This window comes from Parasteatoda tepidariorum, chromosome 8 (assembly GCF_982258835.1).
Source record: "Parasteatoda tepidariorum strain Cologne lab strain chromosome 8, Ptep-v5.0, whole genome shotgun sequence".
Classification (NCBI taxonomy): domain Eukaryota; kingdom Metazoa; phylum Arthropoda; class Arachnida; order Araneae; family Theridiidae; genus Parasteatoda; species Parasteatoda tepidariorum.
In genome coordinates, this window is record NC_141762.1 from 106,918,511 (window position 1) to 106,941,617 (window position 23,107).

General features: G+C 30.5%; 1 long non-coding RNA gene across 7 annotated transcripts; it reads right to left on the reverse strand.

Annotated features, from left to right (window-relative positions):
* Positions 1 to 8,169: 8,169 nt before the first annotated feature.
* On the reverse strand, positions 8,170 to 21,568 carry LOC147806648 (uncharacterized). Of its 7 annotated transcripts, none has more exons than XR_015428436.1 (4): positions 21,412 to 21,549; positions 19,883 to 19,974; positions 13,851 to 13,966; positions 8,170 to 12,892 (listed from the first exon to the last, which is right to left on the reverse strand). It is a non-coding gene; the product is annotated as an uncharacterized LOC147806648 (long non-coding RNA). The 7 variants fall into 7 exon arrangements; XR_015428435.1 differs by having other exon boundaries at positions 8,171 to 12,892; positions 13,851 to 14,020; positions 21,412 to 21,537; XR_015428440.1 differs by lacking the exons at positions 8,170 to 12,892; positions 13,851 to 13,966 and adding an exon at positions 15,359 to 15,478 and having other exon boundaries at positions 21,412 to 21,568.
* Between the last annotated feature and the right edge of the window lie 1,539 nt (positions 21,569 to 23,107).

Sequence of the window (23,107 nt, forward strand, 5' to 3'; positions counted from 1 at the left end):
GATATGATCTTCAGATATAATATGATTATACACCAGATTGTGCTTATTTAATGTGATTATTTTTTATTTTTTGAATTTGTTTTTCAATAACTGATACAATTTCAATAATATACAAACGTATGCATAGATTTGGAATAATATATTTATCAATTTCTTGAATATATATTTTATAAATATTAATAGAAATACGTAGTCAACATTTTTAAGCATCTCTCACAACATCGCAAATTTCTCAACATCTTATAAGGTAAATTAACGAATGAAGGAACACTTAAGCTTAGCTTGCCTTTAAGAAAAAATCATAAAAATTTCAAAATTTGTAATTTTAACTAAATGATGGTGGCGACATATTTGTTATTAAATACAAATTATGTAAAAAAAATTTAGATAGCTTACATAATATTGTTTTAAGCTTTTGGTTGTTTAAATAATAAGTAGTAAGATAACCAAGTGAAGGAACAGTTCTTACCAGTGAATAAACACTAAATTTTCCAGAGAATGAACACTTAATTTAGAGAATGTTTGATGCTCGTTAGGAATCCATAGGCCACACAAATGTGTAAAAACAAGATTTTTTTTGGAATTACAACTTATAATCACAGTTAACGTGGAAAATGTTACTTTTTTTTCAGTCATGGAATGGAAAGTAAAATGCGTTTGAATACATAATTCAAAAAAAATAAATGTTTTTCATTTTTTTTTCTCACAGTTTAATAGTCCGTTCTAAATTATGAATGTTTATCGTTGCGTAATCCGATGATGTTTTTATTATTATTATAATTAGATCACTTTTTTGTTTACTCTTTTCCCCATATTTTTTTAAGCTACTTTTTAATCTCTTTAAGTATTTTTTTCTCTTCGTCATATTTTCTGCTTTAACTTTTTTTTTCAGCTCTTTCAATCTCTTTAAATTTTCGTTCTTTTTCTGAAGTTAATGCAAAAAAGTAATAGTTTTCCTTTGATTAACTTTTTTCCAAATTTTTGGCCAATGTTAAATTTGCATTTTGAAATGAAATTGTTATAGGAACTATTTATACAACATTTAACTGAATTTTAGGTGCCCTCTATATCGCAGAACTATTAATTATCTATGTAAAATCATATTTCACACATACTGTTCATTCACTGGGAAATCTATTCCCAGTGAAGAAACATGCCTGTTCCTTCACTGGTTAGAAGTTGTTTTTTGTACTTTTAACATAATTTTGATGTATAATATGACTAAAAGTACAGAAAAATTAAAATTTTTCTTTCATTTTCATTACCTTGAAAAAATCCCAATAAAGGAACACTTGTTTATTCATTGGTTTTTCATCGTTTAGTAATCGAATTAATAAGCACCCCCTAATCTCAGTACATGCTTATGTTATGATTCTTGAAATAAATAAAACGTAACTTCAATAACTATATTTTGAATTCTCTTTTTCACAATGAGAAAAAAAGCATTATTATATGCAATTAATTGTACTTTAAACGGATAACTACCACCACTGACCATATAATTGTGTCAAGGAAACAAGGCGTTGAACAGATACTAACAAATTCAAAACTTTTTCCAGAGAAGACTCTAAGACCAGGTAACTCAATGCATTGTTAGATGACTTCCTATTGTTAGGTAGTAAGCTACTGTTACCAATCAATCTAAATTAAAACGTTTAAAATCTTATTTTTAAAAAATATCTATGAAAGGTTCTTTTACTGAGGTGTGTTCCATCACTGGTTGGTTTACCCTATATCGTCTTAATCTTAAAAGAAATTTCCGGAAGTGTTTCACAAGTGTGTCGCAGAACTATTTGACCAATTATTTAAGTAAATTTTGACATTTTTAAGAATCTTATTCTTTACCCTTTTACGTTTATTATTTCTTCATTAATATACTAATCAATTTTTTTAGTTCTTTAATTTAGGTTTTCTTTAAAATAAAGTTCCTTTTTAAATTATAGTCAAGTTTTCTTAAAAAGAATTATTGTCTGCTAGCTAAGAATAAAACCTTGTTAAGAAATTACAAACATTCCGCTGTTTAAAATTATTTAATGCAAAACAGCTGATTATTTACTAAGCACACTATTTTTTTTAAAAAAAGCGTATAAATTATTGATTGTACTTTTTTTGTTTCTCGTGACTTCAACATAGATTATCTAAAATAGTTTTGATGTTTTATAAGTCACTACAAAGAGTATAAAGATACAGAACATAAAAAGCTGTCGAATACGTAGTCAAATTTTTAAGCGTCTTAAAATATCTCAGTATCTTAAATGTCGTCCTAACATCTTAGTTGTGAAATTAAATTTTTAATTATCTGATCACATGTGATTCACTAATTATTTCATTATATCTTTTACTCTTTCTTTATGATACCAAGTAGATTTTTTTCCTGATAATATACTAAACTATTTTGTTTCATTTTTTACTTTAGCAGGATTCCCAAAATATTATTGTAGTGTAATTTGTTATCAGTAAAATGCCTTATTTTGTTAAGTAGGAAATACTAAAAATTGAAATTTGTAAGAAGATCCCGAAGCCGCGCCAATTTTAGAGTCATCTGATTTCAAAAAAATGCTCTAAAAAATACGCAATTTCCGAACTTATTTTAATAAAAAAAGAAAAAAACGTGTCAAGAAGGCTAACATACTTTTTCCAGAAACTGTGAAAACTAATTTTTCCTATATTTCGTCAAAAGAGGATAAGAATAATATTACTCCAAGAGACCAACTCAATAATTTCGCTATTTCCAGAATGAAATCTGTTTGATCGAAACATATTATTCCTTGAAAATTAAAACAAGGAAAAAATTAGCTTTTATTATTTATCTAAGCTTATTCTATTTATTTAATGATAACGGTACTAAGGTTAAAAATAGGCGATGGAAGCCCCGTTTACTATTGTACTATAAATGCATTAGATCATGTAGCTTGAATAATTTATTTTAAGCAAATTATTTAATAATTTAAAGCAAATATGGGTGTAAAAATAAACTCGATCAAAATACTCCGAAAGCATACCCTGAAATATTTGTAGAATAAACTTTGGCATCGATACATAAAAAAATACCTTTTCAAAACTTATTTTAATATCGAGTGAAATAATTTAATATGTTTTGTAACTAAATGGATAATCCCAAGAAACTGAATCAAAAATATAAAAACTTGATTGATTTAAAAAAAAATAATACATGATAATAAAAGTATACATGTCTTGAGCGTCCAATAATGAAAGTCACAAGTTTTTCAAGCCTGACAAGTCTTGAGAATGGGCGATTATATTTGAACGCTCGAAGCATGTCGACTTTTACTTCCCTCTTCATATGTTTTGAAGCCAGTTGAGTTTTTATCGTCAATTATACTGTTTTGCATTTGGGTTTTGATCATTATTTTGATAAGGAATTTACACTCGTTAAAGTAAACATATGCATTTTAATATTTTAACAGGATTCATGTGGTCTTTAAAAACGTAAGAGCATCAATATTGTAAAAGTTATATTTAACTTAAAAATTAAAATTTTGAGACCGAATATTTTGAGTTACTAAAATTAAATATTTTATCTTTTGAGTTTTTGGGCCCCATTTCAGTATCTTAAGGATCTTACTAGCTCTGTTTAAAAGGAGAGTATCAGATATATATAAGAAAACATAAATAATCATAGTAGCAGTATTTGGTGGTAAATGTAGCTTATCATAATTGAAGAATATGCTGTGCGACATTGTATGGTGAAATTGCGAACGTAAGTTTCAGAATGCATCGAAACATGAGGATGCTGTTTGCTAATCATCTTTATCCAAAGAAAACCATGTAACCTAAATATCTAGCAGAATGAAGCGATTTTATAAACAACGAATCATACAATATGCATCATATTATTTCAATATCTTATTCTTAAACATAACATATTTCAATGTCTTTAAAATGCCACTAAACATTCAGCAATTCCTTGAGTTATAGAAAAAAGAAATATCGTAAATTACAGAAAACCTTGTGAATGTGCATTAGAATTACTATACAATCTACATTTTATTTTTCAAGCATTTTTTTTTCCCTCAAACTTTCTTGCCTAGAAGTCTCGATTAACCCTTTCGTGCCGACTGTCACAAATACGTGACAGCATAAAACAGTATCAACCAGGGTGAAAAGATAAAACTGGTAATCAAAGTAATTCTTTAGCAGTTTATTTGTGGGCTGGGTTATAATTGTGTGATTTATTTAATTCACCATTACTTAGTTCAAAATAAAATTATTTAGTTATACTTTGAACTAACATTGACTTTAACTAACAATAATTAAGTTCAAGGCAAAGTAAGTCTGTGAAATTAGCAACGCCTGCATTTAAGCTATCGTTTTTTTATTTATTTACATCCCGATTCTGATTTTGTACGAATGCTTTCGTGAATCACCCGTCCCCAAGGGGTTAAAGCTGTAAAAATGATCATTCCTAAAATATTGTATATAGCTGTAATAAGTTATGTTAATTTGATTTTAGTATGAAATCCTCGAACAAATTTAGCAAAAACAGCATAATCTAAACAATATCAGATAAAAAGTTCATGTATTTAAATTCTAAAAACTTAGAATATCATAAATAATTTATAAATCGATTCAAATTTTCTTTTCGAAGGACATTAAAATAATTTTTTTTTTTGCTTTTTAGACAGAAATCAGCTTAAAAATTGTCTATTGCCTAGAAACTTCGAGATATTTTCTATTTACAGTGAATTAAACCTCTCTGAGCAATCACAAAAAATTATTTCAATTTTTTTACAGTTATGGCATGGTTGCCTAGCAACCTAGTAAAATTAAGCATTCCTCTTTTGAATTAGTCAATGAGTGATCTTAAAATATTCATTTGCGCAGGCGACTTTTTTTGGCGATTTTCTGGACTATCGCCAAATATATAAACCTTTATTGTGACCCAATTTACGATCCAATTTTTTTTAAATTCTGTCTACCCCCCCCCCTAATTTAAGTGTCTAGATTCCAAATATGTAAAAAAATTACATGTTTATTCAGAGAAAGTACGTTTTTGTGTCTGATTTCATATATTAATTAATAGTTAGCACTAATTAATTAGCATATTTGAGGTCACCTCCAGAAACCATTAAGATTGACACTTAGTTCGTGAAAATCCGATCATTAGAACGAAAGCTATTCAGGGTGATTCGTTTTTTTTTTGCGGACTGTACCTGAATCTAAAAAGAATCCATAAATATATTCAATCGTTCGTTATTTCTGAAAGAAGGAGTCCTTGTACAATGTTTTATTTCAAGTTATAAAGGAGCTTTTAATAATTTATACATTTTTAATAAGAATAGCACGATATTCTATAATTGTAGTGTTATGAATAATGGATTCATTCACTATTGTATCTCAGTTTCATAAAGTTTAGAAGGGTTAAAAATATTAAAACTGATAGAGGATACCCATTAAATTCTCTTTACAAAAGGTATATAGCTATGAAAAGTATAAATTATATTTTATTAAATCACAGCACAGTTAAGTATAATTATGGAAGCTTTGAACCATTTTAGAACTGCCCAAGTGTCCTCATTTTACTAAATAATATGAAGTTGGGAAAACTTATTTCCTAATTTTTTTTTAATCGGAATATGTTGCAAAATCTTGGGAAGTTCTATTTTCCAGAAAGGTTTTAGAAAAAAATGTGCTCAATTATAAAGATTCTTATTTTAAAAACGAATAAAAAGGAACGAGAGCTGAAGATTCCAATGATTTTAACGTGAAAAGGTATTTGCTGTACAAAGGAAGTGATAAATAAATTACAAATTTTTTTTTCAGTAAATGACTAAAAAATTGTTCTAACTGGATTTCAAAAACGTGGCGAACTGAAATTAATCTCTCTTTTTTTGTTTGAAAAAGAGAAGGAAAAGAGGGGGTGAGACAAAACTTAAATGATTACGTTATTCTTAGTGAAAAGAAAATTGTTTGGAAAAGTTTCAGGACAAATAGTTTTAAAAAGGACCATCTGTGCAGAGATGCCAACTGCTCCGGACACGCCAAAATAATGAAAAAAACGGTAATTAACTACAAAGTAAATTTGCCAAATATTTAACTATTTTTGCTTGCTTTTTAAAAGGTATAGCGTTACATAAGTCTTATAAAGTGGTGCATTATATAAGCCTACGAATTATTTAGAAATAGTGGTGGATAAAAATCTACTAAATTGAATTCATTAAACCAAGAATCACAATTGATAAACTACCACTTTAAAATATATATTTGTTGTCCGGAGCAAGTTGGCATCTCTGTCTGTGCACAGGCCACTTGATTTTTCTGACATTGAAAGATTCGCCATGAAAAATACTAAAGTTGTCGTCGCAATTCCCAGATTAGCATATGAGCTTTACTCATTTATTTTCCTCACAGCTATTGATGGGTTTTCAACGGGTCGCGTTTCCTCAGTGATTTGATCAAGACGCGAAAGTGGCTAAACATAGGTCCAATTTTATTTCCAACTTGATGAGAAATTTAGCTTTAATTTATACTATATTATATGGAGATAACATTTAACATTATAATTTATACCATATACAATATTAAACATTAATAATTTATACTAGACTAATTTATATTCCAATAGCTGCCTAGAACTCTCGTTACTTTTAATAGTTTATATTCAAAATATTTCAGACAGCGTTAGATTTTTGATTTATTACATTTTTGAAATAGGATACCTAAACTTCCTTCGTTATTTTCAATAATTCGAAGTAAATGTAATAAGCGAATAAAAACAAATGCGGCACGTAGACATATCTTTATAGAACTTTTAGGACATTTTATACATTTAAATTCACGATTAACATCAGTTTTAAAGGATATTGAAATTAACTTTAAAAATTCTTTTGATTTTATATCAAATTTACTGCGATCTAAACCAAAGATGAACCTTATAAATATTCTGTAAATTTACAGGATTTGCAAACTCAAAACACTTATAATTTTTGAAATTTCATTTTTCTTAGAGATTAGGCCTATTTCAGCATGTTATAAGCAATTTCAATAAACCCCTTCTTAAAACACTAAGATTATTAGAGCGTATAATAAAACAAACTACATTCTCTTAGTATCTATCGAATATTATGTATTCGACAAAAGTCATCCAAAAAGTTATTTGCATATAAAACTTACTTACAAAAAGTTATGTAAAATCCTTAATTCTTCCAAATAATACTCAAAATAAAATAGTAAAATCTACGGGAAAAATTTAAAAATCCAATATTTTCATAAGTTAAAAGAAATTAGATTCTATAAAGTGAAATAGCACGAAATCATTTCCATTTAATGGTTTTTAAACACTATTTTCGTATTCTTTAAAAACAAACTATTCTCGAAGAAGTTAAAGATTTAGCGTTAGAACAATACTAAAAAGAGTATAAATTATTAAAAGCTTTGTTTCACACAAAATCTACGAAATTACCGTTAAGGCTGCTTCATTTAATTTAGCATAATTTAACACGATTTTTAGCACTAAGGAATAGTTAAATATACTTCAAAAAACACGTGGTATTTTTAAAAATGGCCTTTGGAACTATGACCCAGAAATTTAAATTCAGATTCGTAAAAATTCAAAAATGAATTTCAGTCTTAAAGCATCGAATTTTCAAAAATCAGAGAAAATTTTTCAAAATCCTAAATACAAAGTGTAATAGCATTTTTCACGAAAGAAAAATTTCTAACCTCTGTTTGCATTTATAACGTTTAATATTTTTATCAAACAATTAGGTTTGCTGCTAAAATAAATAAATTTTTAAATCTTTACATTTGAATTAATAATGCAATGTAAAAGACACTTAGTACATTTAAAAAGTGAATAGTGTTTTTACAATATAATGGAATTAACGTATGCTGATATACTTTGCTTTTCAATATAAAGAACATTTTGCATTAGTAAACCAGATCATTTTAAGCGCCATAAAACTTGTTCTCTACCATGCCGAGTAAACTGGTTTTAAGTGGATTTTAAGTAAATGTTTGCAATTTTTCTTCAAATTTTTTTATTTAAGTTTCTTTCCGAAATAAGAGTTTGTGCTTAAGTATCTATAAAAGATCATCGGTTATCGCGATCCCATAACGTAACGCAACAAAAATTTGTTCTTATTTAATAAAAGACCAAAAATAAAATAAACGCAAGTTTTATTTCTGTTCAAGACAAATTACAAACTTTTACAAAATTTAGCATTTTAAAGAAATCAAAACAATAATTCAATACAAAATACTGAAAACATTGGCCACTAAATCTATTTAATAAAAAAAATTAAACCAATATTACATTTACTATTTCGTTTCTACACAGTTGGAGATTTATAAATGGCTAATTATATAAGTTAACGTAATTGTTTATTTAACTATTTTCTCTGAAACTATTGTAATAAAATCTTTGAACATGTGATTGCAACATTTTTAAATAACAAAACTTAAAAAATTTATGACAGTTCACTTTTAAAGTTTTGTTCAGTTAAGTTTAGCTAAAAGTTTAAATTTTATTTCGCAGTTTTGAATTTTTATCTAATCTCATTTAATTAAAGCCAAAATTGAAGGAATCATTTTGAAAAAGGGGTTTCTTCAATGGATCCAAATTGAAGAAGACCCTTTTACAAAATGACAGATTCAACCTTAGGCTTAAGCTACTATAAAATTTAGAATTTTAAACTGAAATAAATTTAAGAAAAATATAAATTAACGTAGTGAGTATAATTTTTAAGAGTGTTTTACTATTACTGTTAAAAAAGCCTAGTTTTCAAATATAGAAAGTTACAGAATAAATAAAATTGCAGTCATACACAATTTTAAATTTATAATTAATATATATCGGAAAATTTAGTAATCCAGAAAAAGAAATCATTAATTTAGAAAATTTAAATTTATTATATTTTGACAACTGGTTCAAAATTTAGTATCTTTGAAAATTTTAAAAATATTATAAACTTGTTCAGCAACCTTTGGTTTAATACGAAACAAACTACAGGATTAGCTAGTATTCATTTTTTAAAAAATGATTTATACTAAGAGCATTTTAGTGGCGAAATGTGTACAAAAAGAGTGCTTTAAAACTAATATTCAAGACACATTACTCACCAAATACTTATATATACACAATAATATCGTTGACATCAACATTAAATATAAATTGAATTTCATACTATTGTAATACAATACATTTGTTATTAAATGCACATTGTCTTAAAATAAAACTAATTTAAGAATACAGTTTGAGTCATGTAATCTAACTGATACAAGATTTAAGAAAAACATTTAGATTCAGGGTAACAAGAATTAAGATTTCAAAACATAATTTCAATTCAAATTTAGTTACTTTTAACACAAGTTTAAAGCGAATAAAAAAATTTTAAATTTATTGGTAAATTGTACTTTTAATACATGGAAAAATGTAAATTTAGTGTTAAACATTTCAATTAAATTTTGGCTCATAAAAAATTCGTATAAAATTTGCTTACATTTAAACCTTTTATTTATTTGAAAGACTTACGTAGAATTGAAAATTTAGAAAATTAAATGCAAATACTGTTAAATTACTCCAAATTTAGAAAAGTTTTGCCCTAAGACACTCCAGAAATTTGATTATCGATTATTAGCACTTAAAGATTAATAAAAGTCAAAGTCGAAACTTATCTGCATCGAAATAAATGTTGAAAATGGCAACTATAAATGTTCGCTTCTGTAGTTTATATATTTTAAGACTTGGAAAGTTAGAGCTGCATTTTAAATTTTGGTATAAAAATTTTCATCTTTACATCGATCGCAAATCTAAGATCTAACAATTCTAAGTTTTAAATTCAGAACGATACAAAGTTTAACGTTTATTTTAAGATCTTCCATCAAAGGCAGCCCTCATCCACATAACGCTTAGATCACTTTTTTTTAAAAGATTTTTAAGAGATTCTATCACTGTCTTAATCTCAATGAGTTCAATGAGTGATCAAGTTCTAATAAACACTTTTAAAGTGCTGGGGGATTTTTCAGGGCACGAATCTGCGAAACTAAAATTGCAGTCCAGGACCTTACTGTACTCCACCAAACCCTTTAAAATTTTATTCATGACCTAGTTTAAAAGTTTCTATGTTGTTCGGCTGTAAGTGCTAGAGTTCCTAGGAGTCTGTCAAAGTTCATGTTTAATAGTAATATTAAAGTAAAAGATTAAATCCTTATTTTTCCTTCAATGTTACTTCAACTCTAAATCAAATTATCAGTAGTTTTATTATAAACTTGGGAGTCTTACCTTTATTAAAAATCGCAACACACATTTGCCCTCTTATAACTATAAAACACTTCAAGCATCCAGATTTCCCCTCTAGAGTTGTTTTAATATGTTTACGAACAAATAATTTCTGAAAATTTTTATATTTTAATTTTTTTTAATTTAAACACTTCGGTTTTATAAAAAGCTCCGTCTACTCAAGTTAAAATGTCTTAAACTGAAAAAATTAAAAAGGGTTTAGTTAATAATCGAATTCTATTTAAACTTTTGATTTAAAAGTATTGTGCATATTGACTGGAGCTTTGATTTCGGTACAAATAGTTTTGTATTGGCACGAAAGCTCGTATTATGAGATTTGAGGGGCTGCAGACGCAAAACTATGTTAATTGAGCAACTTTTTGCATGACTTTTGTCTTAAAGTTTATGTAATTTTAGACAAATCTGGCGCTGTCATTGAAAACAAATCTCTTCATATTTACCTTCTATTTGAAGTAATTTTTTCGAAAGGGTTTCTTTTACATTCAGATTCTATAAAATATTCATGTCAAAAACAAAACTAGTAGAAAATTAAGTCCGGCTAGAACTAAATGGAAACCTGGTTTTCTAGGTAAAATGGACTTAAGGTTTGAATGAACTAGTTATAAAGTTCTCTAAAGTGTAATAAGAGCAATTCGTAAGTTGTAAATTTATAATAATTGCCGTTAAAAGACCTTTTTACAGTATTTGAAATTTAGTTTTTACTTTAAAGAACTTGCTGTGACCTTTGAAACAAAAACTTTTTAAAAATTTAGTCATTCAAAAATTTGATTTTTATTAAAAAATAAAATTTCTGGTCAAGTTATGAATTTTTCAGCTCAGTTTCTATTCAGTCCAATCCCAATTATAATTTTACTTTTATTCAAAAAGATGTTTAGTCTTGTACTCTATTCTTATTCTACTACTGAAGCAGCGAATTAGTGTTATGGTTAATGTTAAGGTATGTTACGTGATTATTGAACAGTTAGTCATTATCTGGCTACTCCAGCAGCAAATAAGAATCATTAAAACTCACAAATTTGTGATAGACTTTAAATGTAATTTATCTTCTATTTACTATTAGTAATTTGACTAGACTAAATAGCTTATTACTTTTACAATATTAGCCACTTGCTAGAATAATATTTTGATATTAGTTTTGAACTACGTTGAAAATTCTTGAGACAAGTAAGCATTTTTTATGGAAAAAAAAATTATTAAATTTTCCAACTGCAATTACACCAATATTATAAAATCTTTAGATTTAAGCTAAATCACACAAGAACAATTCTTCAGAAGTACTTATTTTTGAATTTGTTTTCTAAACTCATTTTAATTAGGGCACGTAGACTATTAAAAACTTAATTATATAATTAAGCTTAAAAGTAAAAATCCTATTTAGGTTTTTACATTCATATAGTCCCCTCCCCTCACTTCCGCCTTAGGGTTTTCAGAATTTAGTAAAATAAAGAGTCATAAGTCAAGTCCATTTTTTTTCCTAACTGAAAAGCAGGTTTACTGTGAAAGCAGACAAATTGTATGCTTTATAAATGCCCTAAAACTGTTCAATTAAAAATTCGTTCTATAAACTTGGTACCGAACGACGTAAATATAAGTCCAGTTTCTGATATTCAAAATCAGATACTTCTGAATTATTAAATATAACTTTAAAAGTATTTTTAGTCTGTTTTGTGCATCTATAAAAATACCAAAATTTCCAGCAAAAACTTTGAGAATTGCTTGACATTTTAAATTTAATTATTAATTGAATTAATTGTTTTCAGAATCACACCCTTTTTAACTTAAAGTTGAATCTCATGAAGAAAAAAAACGCTAATAAAGAATTACAATGAATGTTTTTATTTGAAAGCACTCAATTTTATTACTTTCGCAATAAGAATGCTAGTTTCTTCTAATTTTTGTGTCAACAATCTAAATTTGGATAAGTTTGGCGAAATTAACACTTAATTAAGCAATTCCGAAGACTGAGTGATCGCCCGATGGTTTCAATTATACTAGCACAAAGGATAACTTGAAGGACAAAATACCTGAGCAGAGTTAAAAATCTTACATTCCTCTCGATGACTTCATAAATCAGAATTTAAAATTCGGGTAAGGAAAGAAGTTCTTCTCAAATTTTGATATTTGACGAGGGAATTAGCGTACTTAGAGATGTTCTCTATATGCCCTATATTTTTACTATAAAATGATATTTTTGCATCTAACAGTATTTGCTTTTACCAATATTTATTGGAATCTTGTAATTTGACACATTAAAGAAAATGTTTAAAAATAAAAAGTTAAAATTTATGAGCATCTGTTTGCTCCTTGATTTTCTATAGAGTTTAGGAATATTGTAATCAAAATTTAATTGAAATATTTTTAATTATATCTTGCTTGAAAAGAATTCTTAAGGCTATTTATTAGAAAAGTAAGATTGAAACTAATATCAACGATCTAAAATATCTGCATGAGTCAAGATTAACATGTGTAGGCAATTAATGCGGTAAGTGTACAAATTAGGAACATTCCATATAATATAAAAGGAGTTCTTGACCTGTATAGAGTTCTATTTCAATTTGTTGCATTCGACGCTCATTTTTAGGCAGTGAACTATGGCTGTTCATTCCAATAGAAGTGAGGACGGTAATAATTCTGAAAAAGCAAAAACAAATCACTTTCTTAATTAGAGATAAAATGAGTGTAAATACTTTGACAAATTTCTTTCAAAAATTACTGGAGTGGTAACAGTTAAAACTTTGGTTGCAAACTAATCTTAAAAATGAAATTTTAAACTTAAACTAAAATGGCTCTGGAATTAACCTGTCAATGTAAATTGATTTAAATTTATGTTTTAGTGAGAAAATTTTTTCTACTGACATGAAATTCAAGTTCAATAACTAATATTCATTTGAAACTCTAAGATATAGTACTTAGAAAAAACAAATATTTAAATTTAACAAGTTTAACAGTTAAAGTTTGAGACGTAACTAGATTTAAAATATTGTATTATATATTACAATACTTTAAAAAAATTACTAACAGAAACTCGAAATTCCGAAGACATAGTCAAACAGAATTTGAACAGAATAAGAATTTGTATCTGGGCTATCGTGGTTTCATATACACGATGGTAGAGTAAAAGGTAAAGCAAAAAGGTTTTGCGTGCACAAAACAGTTGTAAAAACTTGTCTTTAGCCAGATTTCGTTTAACTTTCATTAAAACAATTTTAAAAGTCAGATTTCCGTAAATAGCAAAGAAAAAAACTGACTTCCACTTTCAAATATAGATTAGTGTCTTAAATTAAATAAATTCAAAAACTACGTAGTTTAATTACATAGTTTAAAATATATATTTTAGAATACGCAAAAATTTCTAGTAAAAGTTTAAGATAAATTTTATGGCAAGCTTTATTTAATTTTTTAAGACTCATGCAAGCAATTTTTGAAAATCTGTCAAATTGTTTATTTTATGAAAAATACACACTGAAAATATACTATTTGCAGAGTAATTTATAGAGATTAGTAATTGACGGCCAAAAATAAGAGTTTGCGCCTAAAGAACTTAACTAAACAAATATTTCACAGAATAAAATACAGCTTACATACACACCTTGTTTCGATGTCCTTAAAGCCAGAATTCATTTCTGGTTACTTCTGTTAATCAAGAAAATGTTGCTAGTTCTTTCCATGCTGTGAAATTCAGGCATCCGGTGAGCAATAGTCAGGCTGCAAATTCATCTCATACTGTGAAATTCAGGCATCCGGGGAGCAATAGTCAGGCTACAAATTCATCTCATACTGTGACATTCAGGCATCCGGGGAGCAATAGTCAGGCTACAAATTCATCTCATACTGTGACATTCAGGCATCCGGTGAGCAATAGTCAGGCTACAAATTCATCTCATACTGTGACATTCAGGCATCCGATGAGCAATAGTCAGGCTGCAAATTCATCTCATACTGTGAAATTCAGGCATCCGGGGAGCAATAGTCAGGCTACAAATTCATCTCATACTGTGACATTCAGGCATCCGGTGAGCAATAGTCAGGCTACAAATTCATCTCATACTGTGACATTCAGGCATCCGGTGAGCAATAGTCAGGCTACAAATTCATCTCATACTGTGACATTCAGGCATCCGATGAGCAATAGTCAGGCTGCAAATTCATCTCATACTGTGAAATTCAGGCATCCGGGGAGCAATAGTCAGGCTACAAATTCATCTCATACTGTGACATTCAGGCATCCGGTGAGCAATAGTCAGGCTACAAATTCATCTCATACTGTGACATTCAGGCATCCGGGGAGCAATAGTCAGGCTACAAATTCATCTCATACTGTGACATTCAGGCATCCGGGGAGCAATAGTCAGGCTACAAATTCATCTCATACTGTGACATTCAGGCATCCGGTGAGCAATAGTCAGGCTACAAATTCATCTCATACTGTGACATTCAGGCATCCGATGAGCAATAGTCAGGCTGCAAATTCATCTCATACTGTGAAATTCAGGCATCCGGGGAGCAATAGTCAGGCTACAAATTCATCTCATACTGTGACATTCAGGCATCCGGTGAGCAATAGTCAGGCTACAAATTCATCTCATACTGTGACATTCAGGCATCCGGGGAGCAATAGTCAGGCTACAAATTCATCTCATACTGTGACATTCAGGCATCCGGGGAGCAATAGTCAGGCTACAAATTCATCTCATACTGTGACATTCAGGCATCCGGGGAGCAATAGTCAGGCTACAAATTCATCTCATACTGTGACATTCAGGCATCCGGTGAGCAATAGTCAGGCTACAAATTCATCTCATACTGTGACATTCAGGCATCCGATGAGCAATAGTCAGGCTGCAAATTCATCTCATACTGTGAAATTCAGGCATCCGGGGAGCAATAGTCAGGCTACAAATTCATCTCATACTGTGACATTCAGGCATCCGGTGAGCAATAGTCAGGCTACAAATTCATCTCATACTGTGACATTCAGGCATCCGGGGAGCAATAGTCAGGCTACAAATTCATCTCATACTGTGACATTCAGGCATCCGGGGAGCAATAGTCAGGCTACAAATTCATCTCATACTGTGACATTCAGGCATCCGGTGAGCAATAGTCAGGCTACAAATTCATCTCATACTGTGACATTCAGGCATCCGATGAGCAATAGTCAGGCTGCAAATTCATCTCATACTGTGAAATTCAGGCATCCGGGGAGCAATAGTCAGGCTACAAATTCATCTCATACTGTGACATTCAGGCATCCGGTGAGCAATAGTCAGGCTACAAATTCATCTCATACTGTGACATTCAGGCATCCGGGGAGCAATAGTCAGGCTACAAATTCATCTCATACTGTGACATTCAGGCATCCGGGGAGCAATAGTCAGGCTACAAATTCATCTCATACTGTGACATTCAGGCATCCGGGGAGCAATAGTCAGGCTACAAATTCATCTCATACTGTGAAATTCAGGCATCCGGGGAGCAATAGTCAGGCTACAAATTCATCTCATACTATGAAATTCAGGCATCCAGGGAGCAATAGTCATTCTACAAATTCATCTCATACTGTGACATTCAGGCATCCGGGGAGCAATAGTCAGGCTGCAAGTTCATCTCATACTGTGAAATTCAGGCATCCGGGGAGCAATAGTCAGGCTGCAAATTCTACTCATACTGTGAAATTCAGGCATCCGGTGAGCAATAGTCAGGCTGCAAGTTCATCTCATACTGTGAAATTCAAGCATCCGGGGAGCAATAGTCAGGCTGCAAGTTCATCACATACTGTGAAATTCAGGCATCCGGGGAGCAATAGTCAGGCTGCAAGTTCATCTCATACTGTGAAATTCAGGCATCCGGGGAGCAATAGTCAGGCTGCAAGTTCATCTCATACTGTGAAATTCAGGCATCCGGGGAGCAATAGTCAGGCTGCAAGTTCATCACATACTGTGAAATTCAGGTGTCCGGGGAGCAATAGTCAGGCTGCAAGTTCATCTCATACTGTGAAATTCAGGCATCCGGGGAGCAAAAGTCAGGCTGCAATTAAATATTAACTAATTACTGGACCGTAAACCACTTACATTAGTAAATGAATACTTTCAAAGTGATTTTTAAAAAAAAATTTCAGTTCGAAATGTTACGGTAAAAAGTGTACAGATTTCTTACAGCCAACGCACTAAACTAAACCATTTTGATTGGAAGAAAAAATGAAGCTGCTTAAAATATTTTTCAATCAAATTGTTTTTAAACTTCAGATTCATTTAATATTACACGAAGAAAAAAAAACGAAACAGTTAAAGGGAATTTGCTTGACAATTCAGTTTAGCAACCAGGTGGCTGACCAAACTCGTCCATTACTTATCATTGGAGAGGAATTTTACAAATTTTGCCACTTAACAAGTTAATAAAGCTTTCCTTAAACACTGCAGAAAATCTCAATTCACAGAAGCTTTTCAAATGATATAAATTTTAAGCAAAGAATTAATCAGATCATAAAATTCACGAAACCCAACTCATTTTTTAATCCCATAAGTTGCTCTTTATTACACAATGTTCTAAAAACTTCGCATTGTCTGCTTATTCTTATTAGCCAGAAAAATCACTGTATTTTATCTCAAGATTTCTTTAGTTAGCAAGAGCATAATAAAATAAAAATTATCTGTAAATTACTTGTTATTCTGCTTCAATATATGTATAATCTTTACTTAATAGTGTTTTGAAATGCTCTGCGCTTAAACACTTCGTTAAAGTTATGATCCTTTATTAAGTAATTTCATATTAGCATACTAAACATTTCATAAAAATATTTATAAATATCAGTTTTACGATTTTTAAATAGTAGATTACGATATTTACATTTTTGCTAAGTTATTTAAAACTTTCAAAACATGCTGTTAAAATAATGACAAAAGTGAGACATTTTTGACTAGCAGCACTACTTAGTACCAAATAATCTACCCGAAAATTAAATAGGAATTTAAAAAGTCTTGCATGTTGCAAGAGTAACAGAGCTAAAAGACTGATTTAAGTTCTATCCCAAACAGAATCAGGAACTAAATCAGTGGAAACATTAAAAACCTTTGATCTTTTAATTTTAATAAATTGAAATTCTCTTGTTAATAACGGGTGTTTGGGAGGCGAAGCCTGCAAATGAAAATCAAGTTTAGAAATTAAATTTAGTTTTACCAGTTTTTCAAATTCTATTTTAGGGTCCTGTAATAGAAAATAGTTGTCAAGGCAATAGTAATAGAAAATAGTTGTAAAGGCAATTTTCTCGAAATCTACAAAAGATACACTTTTTACATTCGAATCGTAGTATTCTCGTGTAAAATAAAAAATTGCTTTTAAACCATCAGAACTCTGTATTTCTATCGAAATTTCACTTATGGTAGATAGAACTGCTAAGTATTGAGGATTGATGGACGCAATAAAAGTCACGGCCCGAAACCAACTACATACGAAAGCAGAGACACTGAAGACTTGAAGCGTTGATTAGCGGAGAAATAGAGCACATAATTAGCACGGCCAGTAACACCCCTGCTAATTACTATCGTATTGTATCTTATGAATTTTATTTGACAATTTTACTAGTTTCTATTAATAACCTTTGCAGAAATAGAATTTAATTTATTAAAAATTTTATAGTTTGTTTTTATAAAATTTACGGGACCATTTACCCTGACTTATTTTACAAAATTCATTGCTTCAAATAGACTTCCTGTGGGAGATTTGTAAAATTGAATTCCTCATTTAATGGCACGGCAAAAAGTTTGCGCGTAACCCAAAAAATGGCGACAACCGCTTAATAAAAAGTGTTGTAGAACAAAGAACAGTTCCAGAACATTGTGAAGCAACAAGTTTTTAATGAATTACTTTGTATAAAGTATCTGCCACCACTTTTGGTACTCAGTAGAGCAAACATTTATATTTACAGTAAAATAAGTACACACAGGATTCAATGAAGTTACTTTAAGAGACAATCTGATTAAAGTGAAAAACACTCAATTTAGATTCCATATAAATAGGGACTCTTTAAATAACATTTGTTTGAAAAACCATACAAAGGCGTTGTGTAAAGAGAATATTAAGATTATTTCGAATAAGTTTAACAGAACCGAAAACTAAAGTTTTCCCCTTTTTGCGATCAACACCGTTTAAATTTTGTCTGAAGGCTCGATTTGGTTAAGGCTCAGTTTGGTGTTCTTCGCACTATTTTTAGTTTTTCAACATCAAGTTCGGAGAGTTAGTACACCAGTTTTCAGCGTGGTTAAAAGAATCTAGTGGAAATTTAAAGTTAAAAATCTACCAAATAATAGAAACCCTTTACCATTACTTTTGAATTTCAATGAAATACTGGTGAGAATATAGTTTGCAGAAAATTACTATCATAAAACAAAAGGTGGAGACATTAAAAACATCGTTTCTAACTTAAAATCCTAGACTGCAAACTAGAAAATAATGAATTTGGAAGTAACTTAAAATTAAGCGAGTCTGTCTAAAACAAGAATGAAACTTAAGACACTCGAAAAAATCGAAAACTAGAAAAATGTAACTTTTGTCGAAGAGTTTTTAATTTGTTTTTGATGTACTTAAAAATTCAGTTTAATAAATTGTTATTTAACTGTCCTTTCTTACTCCAAATTGCACTAAATCTCAGTTTTAATTCTGTTAGTTTAGACCAAGACCGCTCGGTTGTTTCTCCGATAGAATAATTTGTGAATAATTTTATTGAACCAAGAGTATGACAATACGGATAGGAGTTTGTTGGACTAACATAATATACAGAATAATTTTGACTCTTTAAATCATGCGATTTTCAATGACAGAATCGGTCTGAATAATAAAATTTATGAAAAAGTTTAATTTTTCACTTCTGACTAACTATTTGATTGCTGTTGCTTAAATTTTATCAGTTTTGGGTGTTACTTTGTCTTACAATTCGAAATTTTAGACTACAAAATAAAAAATTTGCTGGGAATTATCTTCGGTTAAATAATTTTCATCAATGAGTGAGTCACCGTTTTTGAATGGATCGTCCGATGCATAAAAAAAAAATTCAGACCAGAAACAAAATTTGAAAGTTCTTAAGTCTTTAAACGAAAAAATAAATCCTGATTTTACAACTAAAAATACTTTTTAGCGGCGAATATTAGCTTCTATCTAAATTTATAGCAGTGTTGAAGACAACCAACATGCAACCTATAGTTTTCACCCAAAGTGTATCGGCGTTCGAAAAAAAAAAGAAAAAAGGAAAGAGTATTTAATGTATGGTGTGAATGAGCGAGAGACTAGTGTAAGCTTCTACCATTATAAAAATTTCAGATTTATAAACATTTAGATTATTAGAGCCTATAAATTCCTGAAAGCTAGATTCGGTATTATTGTGAAAAAGTTTCTTTATAAGATTGTTTATGTTTTTAACATTTAATTTAGAAAAATAGTGCAGTTTTTACACTGTAGGCTGATTTCTTTTATTTCTTTGTGTTCCCAACCAAAACAAATTGTGTTTTTGAGAGGAAATTCTTCTTAAAGTTTAACGTTTACAAATGCTTAGTCTCAAAGAGTAAAAAAATATTTAAAGATTAAAACAAATCTTCATTAATAGAAACACAAGAAAATAGAAATGCTCACTTTTGTTTTCATAGAGATTCCACAAGCATTGGTAGTTTTATAATCAGGAAAAAGAAACTCCATTCGTAATTAGACAAATCCAGTCAGAAATCCTGAATGAAGCAACAAAGAGTAACGTTACTTTTAAAAGAAACTAGCCAAATATATAATATACATTGATTATAAAATATATTGGATAATCGTAATGGAGAAATGCATATGAACTTTGCATAAAGTTTACGAGAAATTTAAGTAGATTGCAAATTTAATAGGGATCTGTATCTTTTGGGCAACAAATTTTATTCATAGTGGTCAGGAATCTAAAAAAGATACTGCTTTGTTAACCCACTGGAACAAGAGTTATAAACAACCCGATATTATTAAAAATATAAAAATAAATAGAATGAATTGGATGGCCCACGTGATTCGAATGAGTGATGAAAATACAATAAAAAATATGCTGCTTTTTAAACCCATTGGAACGAGAAAGCGGGGAAGGCCGCTGTTAAGATGGGCTGACTCTGTGGAGTCAGACTTTTTTGCAATTTATGAAAAGAATAGGAGATAAATCGGAAGTCATTATGGAGAAATCTTCAGATGAAGGCATTGGCCCACATTGAGCTGTCTGGCCAACCATGATAATGGTTAGGAAACTGGAGAAACTTTGTCCAAGTCAAAGGTGTATTTATTATTTGAACACCCTAGCAAGTTTGAAAGTGTCCAACAAGATACATTTTTGGGGTTATATAATTGCTATGTATTTTGCTTATATTATTGAGAAAAACATGAAACGATGATAGCCAGAAAGCACAGCAGAGCTGCGATTAAAAATTTGAATGTCAATCTGAAAGCGGCCGGAATTTACAACAGACTATCGTTTAGGCATTATATCGGAGATCCTTATAACCTGGAATTTATCGAATAAACTCACAAACGGGTCTGAAACTGTTGGAGTTTCAATTTTAAGATTCCAAATATGGAAGTTAATAGAAGCTAATTAAAAAGTGATCAAAAGCTCTACTTTGTATTATCCACTTTAATTAGAAGTACTCAATATATCGTCAGAGAAGTTTCAAAACATGTTGTATGTAAAATAAGGATTCGAAACTCTGCAACAAAAAAAACTGCATAAAAAATAAATTATACGAGTTTTCAATAAGTAAGATTTTCAATAATAAGAATTGATTTTAGTTCTCTGTAAAAACTCTTGAATAAAAATTCAGAGTTGTATCTAGTAACAAGAATTTGTACGAATTCAACACTGCACAGGAAAAGGTTAACCAATCGAATATTACGTAGATTTTTTATATAGCGTGCGTAGATGCTTCAAGCATCTAAACGCTATTTAAAAATCCTAGTTCATCAAAATCTTATTTTCCGAGAATTAAAAATTTAGTGAAGCTTGTTTCATTTGAAATTAAATTATTTATTTTAGAGTTACTAAGACTTTATCAACGACTATAAAGTTGATATGAATATGAACTTTTTTATCTGAAAATAATTTCATACAAAAAATATTGCTGGTTATACCAAAATGAAAGTAAACTTACCTGTTAATATTGAAGCAACAACAGACGGTATATCCCACAATTTCAACTTTGCACGAACCACAGATACGTGAGTAAAGAACGAGCGAGTGTTGCTCTCTTTATATGAAAAGGTGAATGCTTGGGATCGCATCCGACTGCTCATTTTTGTCACAAAAACCAATTTTCTCTTCAGCTGCTTGCTTGACAGGAAAGGATTGATCACTGGTGGCTTCTCACAGTGAACTGATCGTTAAGACACGGTTCCCAGAATATCACCGAATTCAAGCATCACTGGCTGTGGTCAGTGTGTGGATGGGTGAATACTTGGATCAGTCTGCGCAAGTTCCGAGGGCGTGTGGTATGGGTCCTCATTAGTATGCTCTGCCGTAGCGTGCTCAACTCCACACGTAGGCTGCCAAGCTACCGAAGCGGAGTCGCCATCCCCGCTGCAGAAGATCAAAATAGTGATAGCATATCTTCGGATCATGCTCAGGGATGTTTCCCAGACCGTTGCTAATAGCCCATTGTGCAGCTCTAGTGCAACGCAAATGAACTAGAACTACAACTATCTCTGATAGGGACCGTGGTAGCTCAGTGTTTAGAGAATCGGACTCTGGTCCGAAAGGGTCGGTGTTCGATCCTAGATGCCGCTAAGATCCATCGAATAAATGCGTTATACTTACTCGTAAAATCTGTGGAATCTAAAATCCTGTTGTGGGTCAACGAGCAGTATCGTGGGTACAGGGATTTGGAGAAATGTCCGTCCTCTTCAAATCTATGTCTGCCTTAAGAAAAATTGTGATGGCATGTCTTCGGATCATCCTCAGGGATGCTTCCCAGACCCCCGCCTATAGCCATTGGCCAGCTCTAGTGCGACGAAAATAAATACCTACTAAACTAAACTCAGTGGCCCGACAGCCCATAGAGGGCCAAGGCCTACTGTGCACATCTCAGTTTTCTTGACCTTGGGCTTTGGGGTACAGGAGTAGATGTTCTGTTTAGGTGGTCAGTTAAACGCGGAACCTCCAGTGTTTAGCTCCTAAACATGCTTGGTACTCATTTATCGACCCACTGAAGGGATGAAAGGCTGAGTCAACCTCACCTCGAACGCAGGACCTGTGGCACGAGAGCGCGAAGCCCTACCACCCAGCCACCGGTGACCTACTTATTTACTTATCTCTAAAGGTAGTTTTATCTAATGAGTATCTTAGAATGTTTGATGCTCTCCAAAGGTGTTGGTACTGGTACACCATATTTGGCCATTGAAAACCAGGCATTAAATCACTTTTTTTTATCCTTTATCACTGAATTTTTCTCTGTTCTGCTACTTTCGCTATGTATCTATAATTTAAACTCATCTCTCTCAAGATTCAGAGGATAAAATTGAGAATCATATAGATCCTCTTCACCAACTGAACTCCGTGACAGAGGGGGATCTGTTACGTAGAGATAGCGGGTTCAAGTCTCACCGTAAACCTGATGTCTCTGCAATGTCCTAATGTGTACTATTCGTACTATTCGTAAATGAACAACAACAGTATTAATACAGTGATCCGTTCAAAATTGATGCATCACTGTATAATATAAAAATTTTTATAAAATTTTGAATTAAGTAATTTTAGATGTCAAAACGTGAAATTTCAAACAATATTTTTTGACAAATTAAAATTTAAATATTCGAATATATTTTTTGAAAAATTAAAATTTAAAATTAAGG